At 39.0% G+C, this 15,549-nt stretch overlaps 1 long non-coding RNA gene across 1 annotated transcript in view; it reads right to left on the bottom strand.

Moving 5' to 3' along the window:
- The window catches only part of LOC139698977 (uncharacterized), a 639,213-nt gene that overhangs the window by 304,592 nt on the left and 319,072 nt on the right, over positions 1 to 15,549 (bottom strand). Inside the window, exon 3 of the long non-coding RNA XR_011703037.1 lies at positions 6,717 to 6,774. This is a non-coding gene — a long non-coding RNA (uncharacterized lncRNA). The remainder of the gene's footprint in view (positions 1 to 6,716; positions 6,775 to 15,549) is intronic.

Here is a 15,549-nt window from a genome sequence, read left to right as displayed (position 1 = left end):
CCTATTACTTCTACTAAAAATATTGTATCACCTGCCTATTTGTTCTATGATCAACTAAAACTTCTTTTGTTCGTTCAATACTTCTGCCAGCCCTCGTTTTCTCTTCATATGAATAGCGTCTACACACCGCTTCGCCGAACCAGCTGTCTAGTTTTAAACAGCTTAATTTAAACGACTGTGACTGACCTTAATACGCATTTTAGGCTCTTTAATGTATGTGTATAATGGTATAGTATCGTTTACACTAAAATATAAATAATTCTTATTTAAATAATTGCTTTCATTAACATGAAACGTAATTCTGAAATAATGATATGGTAACAAAAATTAATATAAGTAATTTGTTCATTAATGCAATAAATTTTAACATTCAAAATAATCTGATTATTATTGCAACACATGAAATTTGATTTTGGGCGAAGTTATGAACGCTAAACTTAAAACAACAACGGACTGATGCACTTTGAAAGTTGACATTCAACAAAGTAATTCGAAACTATCGAATATTTTTATCAACTGTGTACGTTGTACGAATGGTTTGGTAAGCTGTCGACATAAATTATAATATAAGTTTGTTCATTATGCAATAGCTAGAGAAAGAATGCGACAGTTCGACACCGCGACAGTTGCTCCTCTGAAGTGAATGAATGGAAATCTTGATACTGAGCGAAACATGTACTTCCAACTATGTGAAAAAAATTAGCTCTACAAGGAATAGTTTTTTCGATCTAGAAATTTCCTGAAAAGTATATGCAAATCGGTTGAAGCCTATATTGCTTTGTATATGTTTACCCTATTCATTTACAAAATTAGAAGCCCTTACTCCGTACCGTCTTAGTGTGATGTGTCCGGAAAGAAACAAACAAATTAATTTTCTGATTTATATATTAGTAAGATAGGATGAATAATTGTCCATGCATACCTACCTTTATGAGTGCGATGAACTATGAATGAAAATGTTGAAAAAGCACGAGCAGCTGTTGTTTATAGAGAAAGAAGTGGTGACGGATTATCCTGCAGCTGTTTGGTCATGAGTGCCCCTTCTACGTACGTGGCTAAACCCCGTCGACGTCCCTTCCCTTCCCTCATCACCACTAAGAATGAGTAAAAAGACGGCGGAGAAAGGAGACGGCACCGAAAGCACTTCCTTCACCATTTTGCCCTTTTTTCCACTCTAACCTTTCCTCCCTCCAACCCGTCCAACTTACATCCTTCTCCTCAACCTCTCGCGAGAACGCCATGTTTTTTTCTCTCCCTTTGGTAGCGCTGGTGTCAAAAAATAAAAGAAGTCGAGCCTCACTGAGAGGAAGAGTTTCAAACCTCGAGTTTCGTCGAATTTTCGGATGTATTTAAACGCCAAAGAGAATGAGAGAGTAAATACTGAGAGCTAACGCACATTTCATGGGTGAAACTTTTCTAGTTTAATACAAACACGAAGCACCAAAACGGATTGGGGGCGTGGAGTTAGGTATTGGGACTTTCCATTTTCAATATCGAGTCCCAGTCGATAAAATAAAAATATCGAAGAGATGGTACAAATAAATTTATTTACTATATGGATTGGACTTAACGAGAAATAAAAATTAAAAAAGTTTAAATTTGCGGATAATAATAATTAGGGGGTGGGGTAATGCATTCCGACGATACCATTCCCTTGCAGAGTTCTGTCTTCTACGTCATATGCGGAGATCTGTTAACGAACGTATTTCTTTCCTTATTGGTTCGAATAATGGTAGGATATGTTGCCTATATAGTGCGGCTAAGTTCACTGCAATCAGACAACATTTTTATGGTACATCGACCACGTAAATCGGTATTCTACCCAAATGCCACTTCACATTCTTTATAAAAGCCACTTTACACGATGCTCATTTCAGTTTCTGAAATAAGAATACTCAATGAATTCTGCATGTCCGGGTTTTCACCGCGTTGTTGTTTGAAGCCGACAACAGTTTCGCCGAAGTTTCATCCGGCGTCTTCAGGTCGAAGACGCCGGATGAAACTTCGGCGAAACTGTTGTCGGCTTCAAACAACAACGCGGTGAAAACCCGGACATGCAGAATTCTTCAAGCCACCGCCGCGAAAATCTACGCAGCCATATAGAATACTCAATATCGTATGGAAACTTAGTGCCCAGTCATGAGTGAACGCTTTCACAACCTAAGTCTCTTTTCGATTTTCCCACGTATACGCGGCGCATAGTTATTTTATTTTCCCCAAGTTAGTGTCGATGGAAGAGTAATGTTAAGAATTGATGCCGTTATAAAAATAGATAGACCTGAACAACCATTTGTGAATATTCAAGAAACGGATAGAAAATACTTAGATCGAACTTATTTTTGTTTTCTGTACTAAAAATTGAATTCGATTAATTTCTAGAACATGAATTCTCTTCTTAAATATTGAAATTTAAAGGATAATAAATTCAGTACCGATTTTACCACTGAAACTAGGACAGTGTGAATCGGCTTAAAGAAAATATGTGACATATATAACGACATTTTTGATAGAACATTGAAGTTAAGCTTTAATTTTTATCATGCGTGTGCACCAATAAAACAATATCCATGAACATAGGAAGTCCTATCTTTCTATGAATTTCAGCAAAACTATAAGATTTATCGAATTTATCAACAAAAATCTAATCTACGTGAAACCAATTTGCCCGAAACAATGGAGGATTCAAGTTCGATATCGAGGGTAGAATGAATCGAGAATAAAGAGCTTAATCTGACAACAATACTAAGATATCATCGTTGAGGTATGTAAGGAGAGAGTTGGAGGTGAAAGGGGAGAGATTGAAGGGACGAACATCCCCTTCAAAAGGGGAAGGTTGCGTGATATCAATATACTATATAGGTTCTTCAGTACGCGAACTTAATATAATTGCTTTACACTGTACTTCCATTTTCACTTTCACAATTCGAATATCGTCATTAGAACATTTTCCAGGCTACCCTAGAGGTTACTCGAATTGGTACTCTCGCGTGAAATGGAGGGGGGAGGGAAAACTGCGCTGATGATTTAACAGTGCCTATGGGGTGAGCCCGAAGGAGGGAGTTGAGGCTTAGATGGTCGCAGAGTTGGAACTGGCCTGAGGGAAGCGACACTTCGGGCGATTGGGGTAGTTGAAACGGGACGTGATCCTAAAGATCTGCTTCCTATACACGCCCAGAGACCAGAGTAGAGTGACCCTGGCAGGAAATAAAGACGTGGTGTTCCTTGAGGCAGAAAATAACAAGAGAAAGTTGTCTCTAAGGAAAGAAAGGGTTGTAAAATGAATTTTGCTTGATTATGCGTGCATATTTACGCAATTTTAGCACTTTTTGTTCACTCTTCACAAAAACAAAATAGTTCTTTGAGCTCAGTGTGTACAAATACCATTGGAAATACTTCCTTTTTAAGTGCCTACCAATTATGCACGCTAAATATATTTTGGAATAATAGTCACGCAAACATAACATTACTCCATCAATTAATCATAAATAAATAATGCATCCACACTCAGAGGGCTCTGGTAGCCCAGTGGGTGGAGTACTCGGTTCTTGACCGGAGGGCCCGGGTTTGATTCCTTGGGGCGCCTATGGGAACCATAAGCTTCACGTACGCTTTGTGATTTTTCGTTTCATTGGAAACAAAATACGGCGCAGGTAAAGGCGCGACCTCTTACCTTGATGAGTGAATTTCCCACGCTGTTGGCGATGTATTGAGAGAGCTCTACCCTCATCTTTAAAACCAACCGTATCTACCACATATGAATTGATAATCGCCTCACCATACACAATCCTTCTTAAATGCAAAGCAGTTAAACTATACCTTTTCATTACGCTTTGATTAAATACGTGAAACAGTTCCCCAATTTTGTAAGCTATTAAATTTAGTCTCACTTTCATCCTGCATGAGCATACCCTAAATATGACAACATACTGACTATTGTACCAAGACTAAAGTAACTGAAATACATCCCGAGTTTGCTTACGAAAAAGTAACAGAAAATAGTTCTATATAATTTAAACTCTTTCTTCATGGTTAAAAATATTAGAAAAAACGAACAAAATTAGATAAGTTTGTTGAAATTAAAAAAACTTTTCACAGTCTTAAGATAAGGTTAAAATAAAATAATAATTCTGCCAAAGATATTGTAATCCCTTTATCTACCCCATAATGTAAATTCCCATGATGGCATTCACATGAAAAGCTGAAAGGAATACAAATTTGTGTGAAACTCGCATTAATTATTTCAAATGATAAATAGCCATCCTTTAATAATCTCGGTTATGATACTTAATCATAACTGCAAATTTGAATGTCATACAGAATTAATAAATCCTACAGATGGTTGACGAAGCCTTTGGGCAAGTATGCGTATGCAATAAATAGAAATGTCCGCGTTCTTGAAAAATAATTGATTCTAGAATTTGTAAGGTATGTGAGATCCCTTGAAAATACTTGACCATTTATGCAGTGACGCCTGACTGCGTGTGTTCTGGCTGGCGTTTGTTGCATGAAATCCGTTGGACTGCTATTTTGCGAGTTAAATGTCCAAAAAGAATAATTCTAGTAAAACAAAATTCGATATTCAAAATTTTCTAAGCCTAGTAATTGACACTATGAATACATATTCATTCATCAATTACTCATTTGCGCTTAAATTGACAATTTCCAAGAAAGACTTACCAATAAAAGGTTTTTAAACCTTTAAATTAATTGATCCACAAAACCATAGGTTGTACAACAATGATCTTCGTAGTAAGCCAAAGTGGTAATCGTATAAATGGCTTTATGTTTATTAATAAGTATTGACCTTGTTTTACATATAAATGGTAAATGTTTGAAATCAAACCCACTGAATCCATCCAATAGCCGTCTACATATCCCCTCCAACCCCTTTGTCCGTTTCCTATTCGTCCATTACCTCTCCTCCCCTTTCCGTTCCCCAACGCACATCCTCTCCACTCTTCCCCCGAGAACTGGTTTCTAATGACTACGGCCGTGCCGTCGAAACGTCAAAACTACGTATGTGATTGTCCTTTCTTTGTGTTTCTATGTTTATAATATCTGTGTTTTTATATACTTGTGCGTCGCCGAAGAGCGTTCTAGTTCGAAGATGTTTATATGCTTTTTTTGTGGTAGAAATAGTCCTCTTGGCCAAAGAATCGGGCCACTTGGTTGCATAAGAGACCCGCAGATCTCAGGGTAAATTACGTTACCTCGATACCTAAAGGGGCTAGAGCATCGGCCCGGCAAGTCGAAAGATACGGTCTATGAAGTCCCGGTCAAGGAAATATTTTTGGCTTGTGATCTGCTCGATGCCGCCTTCCCCACCCCTCCTGTGTTTATCCTTTATATGAGTTCCTATCCCTTTTTGTTATATCTATTTCCATGTCAATAAATATTTGTTCGCCATATGGCGGGATTTCGTGATTGAATAAATAAATAAATAAATAAATATATATATATATATATATATATATATATATATATATATATATATATATATATATATATATATATTAGCAAAAAAGTTAGCAAAAATTCCACTTGCCACCCTCAGTGTCTAAAAAATAATTAGTTGTATTTAAATGCATGCTCTTCCACTAACCTTATGTGTTTCGCTATAATAACCTATTCTTTCCGAAGGACCTCATTCGTGTTCCGTTCATCTGTTTTTAAGTCTCCCTTTCAATCCCTCGTCCCTCTCCGCGGGGGCAAATTCCTGCTACCTGCAACGTTCGGTCGCATTCCCTGCCTTTTAGGGTCACCTCGTGGGATAGAGTGTTTCGTGGTGCATTTTCATGTGGTAGTGATGTTTCAATTTCTTGCTTGTTGTGTCCTGGCTTCCGTGTTGTAGGATGTCTTTCGTGCTGCATCATGGGGTGCAGTTTTTTAGTTGTTTTGCGGTTTATGTGTTTGCATGAGTGTTGGATGAAGGGATTTTTGCATGAGTGTGTGCGCTGCTGTGGGTGTAATTTTCCGTGTTGTTTTTTTTGCATGTGGTATTTTTCTTTTTTACGGTTGGTGACCTAACACCCCCCGTCACACGCCCTTGCGGCGGCTTGCGGGGTATTATGTAGATGTAGATGTATATGTTTATATATATATATATATATATATATATATATATATATATATATATGTGTTTTCGTAGACGTAGCACGGAAGTGCCGAATAGTACAATGCACAGTAACACACAATATAGAAAAAACAAAAAAAAGAAGAACACTCACACGTTATTTCTTGATATTTCGACGGGAACAATCCGTCTTCATCTGAAGATATAGAAGTAATGAATGCATAGAGTCATAATGCTGTATAGAGTCATTACTTCTTTGTCTTCAGATGAAGACGGATTGTTCCCGTCGAAATATCAAGAAAATACGTGTGAGTGTTCTTCTTTTTTTTGTGTTTCTATATTGTGTGTTACTGTGTATTGTACTATATATATATATATATATATATATATATATATATATATATATATATATATATATATATATATATATATATATATATATATATATATATATATATATATATATATATATATATATGTATGTGTATATATGTGTGTGTGTGTATATATGTATGCAAAATTATTATATATATGTATATATATATATATATATATATATATATTCATATATTTATGCACACACATAAATGTGCGTTCAAGTTAATTGGAAAAAGGCGATATCACAAGAATATTTCGCACTTACCTGATAGCGCTGGAGGAGATAGGCGGATCGGTGGAATAAAATGCTGTGCAATTTTCCCCTATAAAGGAAGAGAAAACAGGTTTAATTTCATATTATTAAGAACGACACTCAGATACTCATAATTGTTTATTTCAAATAAGCATTTTGCTTATGACTTTACTTAAAATGTCAAAGATAATAATTGCTCTAGATATTTCGGTACTTAATAATAAATGAAATTATTTCAAGAATCATTTCGCGTATAGTGTCTTCCACGTGTTTAGGTATTTTTTATTTCATGCCAATCAATCTTAAGAATAATTCCAAAATATTTTTTTACTGCAATTATTGATTGCTAAGTATGCTTGAGTTCGCTTTATCTAAACATAAGCCGAGCAGAGCTTTGAATAATATTTTGTGCAATACTTTTGATTTTTTGGTCAAATTCGTTCTCCACATGTGACATCAGCATCGACCACGTTTCTCATCTACGCAAACATTGCAAACGGCAACCCATGCCAATGCTTGGTCAAATGAAAGGGCAGGTCATAATGTCTCTCCATGTTATCAATATCTGATTTTGAAACTATGATATGCACCTCCCCTTAGTAACAGAGGCGGAAAAATACCCTGTTATCCTTCAAAAATTATGACTACTAGCATTTTGCATATAACAACTAATGTTGGCCGATAAAATTGAAAAGGAGCACCCATGTTATTACTAAATACAATTGCTCGAAAATGTGAATAAAAATGAAAACTCAGAAGTGTTAAAGATTATTTTAGAGATACCAATAAGAAATAATGCCCAAAATTTTCATATTAAATTCAGTTTGATCGATAAACTCGAATTGATTTTCAAAACACAACATCACAGGGTGTCCCCGCAAAAGAAAGAAAGAAAGTTTTCAACCATCAGCCAATATGTTATCTCTCTTTTAGAAATTTATCTCCAAAAGAGTAAATCGAAAGCATATATATATATATATATATATATATATATATATATATATATATATATATATATATATATATATATATATATATATATATATATATAAAATAAAAGCGCGTAGAATAGTGTAGAGCTCATACTCGTACATTTTTTGGCAGAGCAAAAGCATTGGTTGAGAGAGTAATTAAGCGTCGGCCTTGGGGGGTGAATTCGCAGTGATTACAGATGGACGTCGCAAGCGATTTTCCTTTCGATCGACTGAGAACGGTGGTACAAGGGGCTTCAGTGGGTGAGTATGCATCGCTTGGAGCGCCAATCGTCGGTACGAGAGGGTGCAAAGAGAAAGCGATTGGGGATTGGGGGGGGGGGGGGCGTTGAAGAGAGGAAGGAAATAAATAAAGAAAACAAAAATTTCCATCAATGCAATTCCCCAAAAAATCATCCTCATCGAAGAAAGGATGCAAAACCCCGTCTCGCCTCACAACCAAATGTCTTCGCCACCTTGGCCCGCCCGCAACAGAAAACCAGTCTGACTCTTCCCCCCCCCCCCTACTCCTTGCTTTCTTCTTGCCATCGACCGACTAAAAATCCTACACACATACACTGCGCTCCCCCACACCCCTCCACCCAACCCTTCCCTCAATCGAAGAGCGAGCGAAGCCACAAAACTCCACCCCTCCACAAAACAAAGCGCCTAGCGCCCTCCATCCTGCTGCTACTACTACTCCCAACTAACTACTCCCTCCCTCCCCACCCTCTTGTGGCAGGCGCGACCAGATTAAAAGCTGGCGACGTCAGCACCCTCTGCATCTGGATATCTGAAATGATAATTAACAGCGAGGCCGTTAGGAGGGGTTGCCGGGCGAAACAACAAACGCATTCATCCCCAGCGCTCCTCTCTCTCTCTGTCTCTCTTTCCCATTCCCCATCCCTACGTCGCGCGCCAATCACCGGATCAATTGATCAATCAGTCACCGCGGGGCGCATGATCCAGGGAGCGCACGGGCTGGGATGAGGAGAGGGTGTGCGGACGCCGGTATAGAGATGGGTAGAGGGGAATGGCTGGATGTATGGGGAGCGTATATGTGCGCGCCCTCTCTCATCCCCCCACGCCCTCGTCTTTCTTTCCTCCCCATTCCCACGGTTCTCCTCCTCCTTCTCCACCTATCATGCCATGAATGGTATTACCCATTCATTGTACCCATCGGAAAAATGCGACGTAATTCACCTAATTAATATCGGGTGTGCACATCAATTCGGCGGAGCTCTGGGGATGATGCGAACGTGAGAACACCCTGCAAATATAGCAAATGGGGTGCGAAGCCAAAAGAGACCAAAAGCCAAAGCACCTGGAGCTCCTTATTAGACGCCGTTACTCGATTATAACATCCCAAACTGATTAAGATAAATCTTAATAACCAATTGTGCAATTTCAAACGTCGATAATAGCTAACTCAGCATTAATTTAAGCATAAAAGATATTGAATAAGTTTCACTCTAGGTGGGTAGGTAAAGGGTTTGAAACCATTTGTGATTCTCGAAGATTTTGCATTCATTCGTATTGTGGCAACATCTTCCAGTTAGATACAATTTTTTGCCCTTTCTTATGGTAACTTATTGACTGTCTAATTTGAATATTTAAGCAATTGATGAAGTGGAGCAGCTGAAACTAATAACCCTATGCGTATCTATTTTTTCTCTACCAACAATGATGGCGGATAGATCAGACTCCTTGGGCACTTGAAACTTTCAGCTCAATCTAATGATCAAAGATACTATAAATATAGTGTTAAATTGACAAATGTATCTAAATTAAGCTTGTTCAATAGCCCAAAGAAAAGAATAAAGTGGATGTACAACTATTTCACGTGTATCGATATCATTTTCGTCATTAAACGAACGGAGATAATGGATTTTTTTTTAAATATCGAATTCGGATACATCGATATTCCCCTTAATATCGCGAATACCAGGGCTCCGCCCCGGGCATCCCATGGGAAAAGTCGCATTCCATCAATTTCCGAGTCTCCATTCAGAAACGTTGAGGGGAGCGCCTGCTAGCGGCGGCAGAGAGGAGGGTGAAAGCCAGAGGGGGTGGGTGGGGAGGCGGGGAATCAGGACGGGGGAGGTGGCGATCGCGTCGACCGGGAAGCGGCAGGGCGTTTTATTAGCGCCGAGGGTCCCCCTCCCCCAGAGGTAAAGGGGAAAGAGAAGGAAGGATGAAAAAAAGGAAGCTAATTAATACTAGGTAGATACTGCAAGTTATCGCTGTTCATTACGCCGTAGCGGGATGGGGGCTTTAAAACTAAAGTGAAAAAAGTTGGAGGTTTCCGCACATTTAATAAGAACTAATGGCGAGAGTCTGCGATATAGCGATTTAATGTTGGCCCTCTGCGACGCCTAATGTTTCCATGCACCGAGTGTCATTTACCACGGGCACGTGAGGGGAAAGAATTAATGGAAGGATTCTGCAGTTGCCTGAGTTCGGCAGGAAAAACAGTGATTTTCATCCTGTAACTTATTGTAGTGACTCCAGTTTAATGGACAGATGAGGAAAATTAATCATCGTCACTGAAAACTCCAAATAAATCTCTGTTTCTCTAAATACGTCTCTGAGTGACGAAGTGAAGCCACGGCTGCACGTAATTATTCGCTCCACGTTAGTGAATCTAATTTTCCCGGAATTGGATCATTTTTTCGACGAAAGGCCATTCGACCATTAATCGACTGCGTACTGAATCCGACGCAAAACGTTTTTTTTCCGATAAGCAAATGTTTTCCACTTGTACGTTGCAATTAAAATTTCCTAAACGAGTCAATGAGATTGAATTAAACCTGTAAGTATAATCAATTACAACGTCTTCGACTTCCTGCTTGTTTAGTCACAGAGTACGAAAAAAACATTGATTTATCGTACTGAAGGGTAAACTTGTATAAATAGTATCGGGAAAAGTTTCTCCGAAGTACATCCCTGGTTTTTCCACGATTCGAGAGCTCCCTAGTTGGCGGATTCTTGAAGACCATTAAGGCTACGCGTGCTAGATTCTTTGACGGCACTTAGGGTTCCATAGTGTTGTCCTTTGAGGGAGAAGATAATTTTTGGGAACAGTAAATAGTCTACTGGTTCCAAGTCGGGATTGTCCAAAAGATTGGAGTCTTCTTCAACGCGTTGCAGAAGGTCTCCACAAGCAGGCAATCGACTTCACTTTTGGTCGTCCGTCAAGACCTTTGGGGGTTTAGCGCACATCTTTCGCATCGCCAAATTTTCAGTCATAATGGTGCACACTTTCTTTTTATTAATGTAAATACGATCTGCGATCATGCGTACACTAAACCGACGGTTTAAATGTAGCACTTCAGGCACACTTCAGGAAAAGATTGTTGCCGATACTTTTTCCAAAAGCCTTGTAAATGTGTACGTAATATTATTAATATTAAGATTTCAATGATTTTAAGATGGTTTTGGATGGATGCACTGACATCGAATGGTAATCTTTAGCATTGCAACCTGAATCACATCCCAAAGATCTAAATTTTTGCCTCCTTAGGACTTAAATCGTCCACTACACACTGCACTACATAAACGAGAGTAGGCTGAAAACTAATGCACACATACATGTAGACAACAAACAAAATGACCTTCAGAAGCACTCCTGGTGGAATGTGAAAGTAACATTCCCTCTCAACAGCCATGTATATGTTTGAGGTCGTTATATTCATCCAGTGTATTTTGGGAAGTCGAAGTATGGAGACGTGTACTAGTGCTATGCCAACGCGTAGATAGCCTTCTCCCTTCGTGCCTCGGGAAACTCCTGTCTGGTTTCCTCTATTAACTGTGGTACGCTCGCTTTCTTAGGGTAAGATTTCGTTATAAACACAGGGGTCCCTCTTGTGCCTGTCTCCTTCTGTGACGAGCCCCAAACACTTGCGAATAGTACCTTTAATTCGCCAGTGCAAATCCAAACCTTTACCTTACTTTCCTATTATATTTTCCAACAAATAGTCGAATGAATCGAAAAATTCTTCACGATGGTTCCCCAATTCTTCCTAAAATGCTCGCTTCATGATATGCTGCGACCGTAGTGCCCAAGTACCCCTCTTGTTCATTTTTCCCACCAGCTTCGAAGTGCGTGTTTTGATTCAGTTTTTGGGTACTAAAGGACCATCAGCTACCCGAATACATTGGGAGTTGCGCCTAGTTTATGCGCCTTTAGTTAACAGTGTAGTGAAGGTTTTTGGACCACTCTCCTAAGTCCCGACCTTGCACTCAGCAACGTTTTCCTCTTTTTGCACTTGAAACAGTGGTTTGGTAGACAACGGTTCGAAGAAGCCGAGAAACTCAACGTCGCCGTTGTCAACTAGTTCAATTCTAAGGAGGTGAACTTAAGAAGTAACGGCGATTATAAAGAAAAGCAAAGTAGGTTTGCAGGAAACAAAAGCAATCAAAAAAATATTTTTCTTACGAAAATATATTATTTATGACCAAATGGACGTAATTTAAAAAATGACTATCGTATTTTGACTTCTGCAGCTGATTCTCAACCATTTTTGCTTTTCCATCCTCCTCTGCATCCACATCAACAAAGGAAGAAGCAAACGGCAGGCAGGCATGCCCTAGGTTGGATAAAAATATTTGAATGGTCAAGTACAAACAGTAGTCATAGATAGAGTTGGCTGAAAAATGCACCAGAAGTTACTTCAGCTGTTCCTCGGGGAAGTGTTATCGAACCTCTTTTATTCTTACTTTACGTTAACGACATTGACTCTGTAGCCAATAGTAAAATACTTTTATTTGCCGATGATGCAGTGGTTTACTGTGATATCCGTATGCGTAGCGTGTTCCTTTCTCTTCCTTCCTGACTGAAGATATGCTGTACAACATTGGTTCGAAACTTGGCAGTTAGAATTACACTTAAAAAAGTGCGTAGTGATACATTTCTGGAAAAAGAGCAATGCCCTCCCAAATGCCTACTGCATTGGGAACACTGAAACGGAATGTGTAGATACGCTCAAATACTCAGGCGATACCCTCACTCACGATCTCTCCTGGATGAAACTCATTCAGGGAATATATGGACAAGCTAACAAAATAGGATTTATGAGAAGAGTACTCGGTGAATGTGATGAGAAGGTCAAAGAGAAATGTTATCTGTCATTGATTAGGCCTCATTTAGAATATGCTGCAAGTATGTCGGATCCTTATGAAGTTGGATTGATTGCCAAATAGGATCGCGTGCAGCGTAGAGGAGCTAGATTTGTAAAATGTTGTCATGACAAACTTAGTGGCGAATCTAAAATATTAGAGCAGACATGCTGGGAATCACTCACGGAGCGAAGGTTAAATTACGGATTAAATCACTTGCATAAATTGGAAGGGCGTCTCTTTAGCGGTGATGTTGAAAATCTATTATAACCCATCATACTGCGGTAGGAGGCATCATGTTAATAAAATTTAGAGGGCTTAAGTGTGGGACGGATAGATTTAAGATGTCAATTTCTCCACGAACGATAAGGGATCATAATAACATTGTCCGACCGCGATAGGGTCATGTTCGGGGAAAAAATAGTCTGGTGTATATTCACCCCGTGCTATAGACTCTGGCGGTGGCCTGCAGGGTTCTAAAATTTCTAAACAATATCTCAAAAGCCCTGGCATCTACAACCTTAGTTTTTTTGTTTCCGCGCCGTACAAAACCACGCTTCATATCAAAGTATTTTCATATCATTTTTATCCAACTTTATTCCACTTCCTGATACAAAATTCTTTGCCTAACGCAATTCTTATTTGTTTTGTCTCTGCTACTTCGACAATCGTAGTCCATAATACGTCCAAGCTTGGCTAACAGTTCGACTTTATCTAAGGCTTTCCCTTTGGTTTCAATCTTTCAGGTAGCATTCTTCTTTCTTAAATCCTTGTAACCTTTTTTTATTTCAAATTATTCTGATCTCATACCTAAAGCTTGCAACCCATTGGCTGGACCCAAAAACTGAAGTCAGATCATTCCATCATTTTTTCCAAATTGAACAAAACAGGTGATAATTGACACCTTTATCTCTTGCTTATCTTCCTAACACTCCCCTGCACTCGAATATCATCTTCATAACCGCAGCCTTAGTTCATACTCCTCCAGCCATTTGGAAGTGTGTGTGGGAACATCGATCCCATCTCGGTCATTTGTTCCCGTGATGAAGGAACAAAATGTCTTTTTCCGAGGGCATATGAGCACCACGCGAACTCAATGAAAGTTTCCAGGCGTGCACGGATGATGCTTTATTCCCCTCCTTGGACTACTGGACTGAGTATAGCCCAGCCCCGCTTTAGAAAGGAAAATAATCAATTAACTGATTGGCTCGTTCTGGTCCGTCTATAACTTTGGCGGGGGTTCGTGGAGGGAGTCTTGGTCGGACGGATATTGGGCCTCGGGGGTGGCGACTTTTAGGAGGAGGAGACAAAGAGTGGAAACGAAAGTTTAGTGGCTTTTTGGGAGAAACCTACGGATTCTCTGTTTTTTTCATGATGGCAGTCCGTGAGGATGGAGAAATATGTGACCGGATGAGCAAGTAGTGTAAGAGAGAGAGAGAGAGAGGACTAGAAGTCGCGAAATTCTCCCAAGAGAATATTTTGGCAAAAATTTCATATTTCTATCACGGAGTGATCACTCACTTGAAAAGGTCTCCTGAGCTTTCCCGCCCCCCTTAAATTGTCGAAGATTATTGAAATTCCCATTCCTCTTAGACGTAATCAATTGACATCAGTGACCTGAATTTTCAAGTGAGATTCAGCAGATTAAGCACTAACGATACCGATCGTTTGATTGTTTAAAAATGTCATCCAAGCTACTCGGTATTACACTAAAATGAAATGCTCCCATGTAAATGATGGCACCGAAAGTCATGAAATTACAACGCTCTCTTAAATTATATGGAATACTACGTATTTCACAATTAAAATGTATATCGATACTATTGGCTGTAAAAAAACGTAAGTTTTAAGGATACTACCGAGTGATATAATATGCACAAGTATTAATTTCGCTGATCAACATATGAGGAGATGCACGTGCATCATAATCTACATCTAATTAATAAACCACAAGCTGCCGCAAGGGCGTGTGGCGGGGGGTGTTTGGACACCACCCGTAATTAAGAAAAACAAACCGCATGCAATAACCACAAAATCATATATCCAAAAAAAAAACATGGCATACATTCATGCATGAACACTTATACCCCACACACATGCAGACACTCAATCTACATCTTACATACACATGCACCTGAAAGTATACCTAATATCTTGGCAATGTTTAATTTTGTTCCGACTTGTAAATCGACTGTTTTAATATTTCTAAAGTGACTTCGGTTTCTTACTATTATGATTTCTTATTGTTCGGGGAAAGAATGAGTATTTGTATCTATCTCCATTATTTTATCCTTGTGGTCTGATCTACCTAAGTTGTGTGGGGCCATTGTAATTCCTTCAGTGTCATAGTTAAACTCGTTTGTTCTGAACCTTTCTAAAAGTCTAAGCCTCACTTGGCCTCTCCGCGATTCAAGTGGTTCCCAGCCTAAATCCCCTAAGAGACCTGTCACACTTGTGTTCTTATCATAACAATTTTTAACGAATCTAGCGGATTTTCTCTGGACTTTAACTAACACTTTTTACCAAATTTTGTCCCAAGGATCCCAAAACCTTGCTGTATATACCAAATGAGGTCAAACTAGAGCAAAATAACACCTATTTTTAACTTTTTTATTACTTTTCCCCTCCACCCGTTTAATGAAGCCGAGTTACTTCAAAGTGGATCCGCATATTGTCTTGATATGTGCCCTCTATGGAAGGCGTGGTGTTAGAACTACCCATAAAGATTTAATTTGATTTGCCGTAGTCAGTACTGA

This window comes from Hetaerina americana, unplaced genomic scaffold (assembly GCF_022747635.1).
Source record: "Hetaerina americana unplaced genomic scaffold, ioHetAmer1.1.p SCAF_9, whole genome shotgun sequence".
In the NCBI taxonomy this organism is placed as follows: Eukaryota; Metazoa; Arthropoda; class Insecta; order Odonata; family Calopterygidae; genus Hetaerina; species Hetaerina americana.
This window is presented reverse-complemented; position numbering and strand designations above follow the sequence as displayed.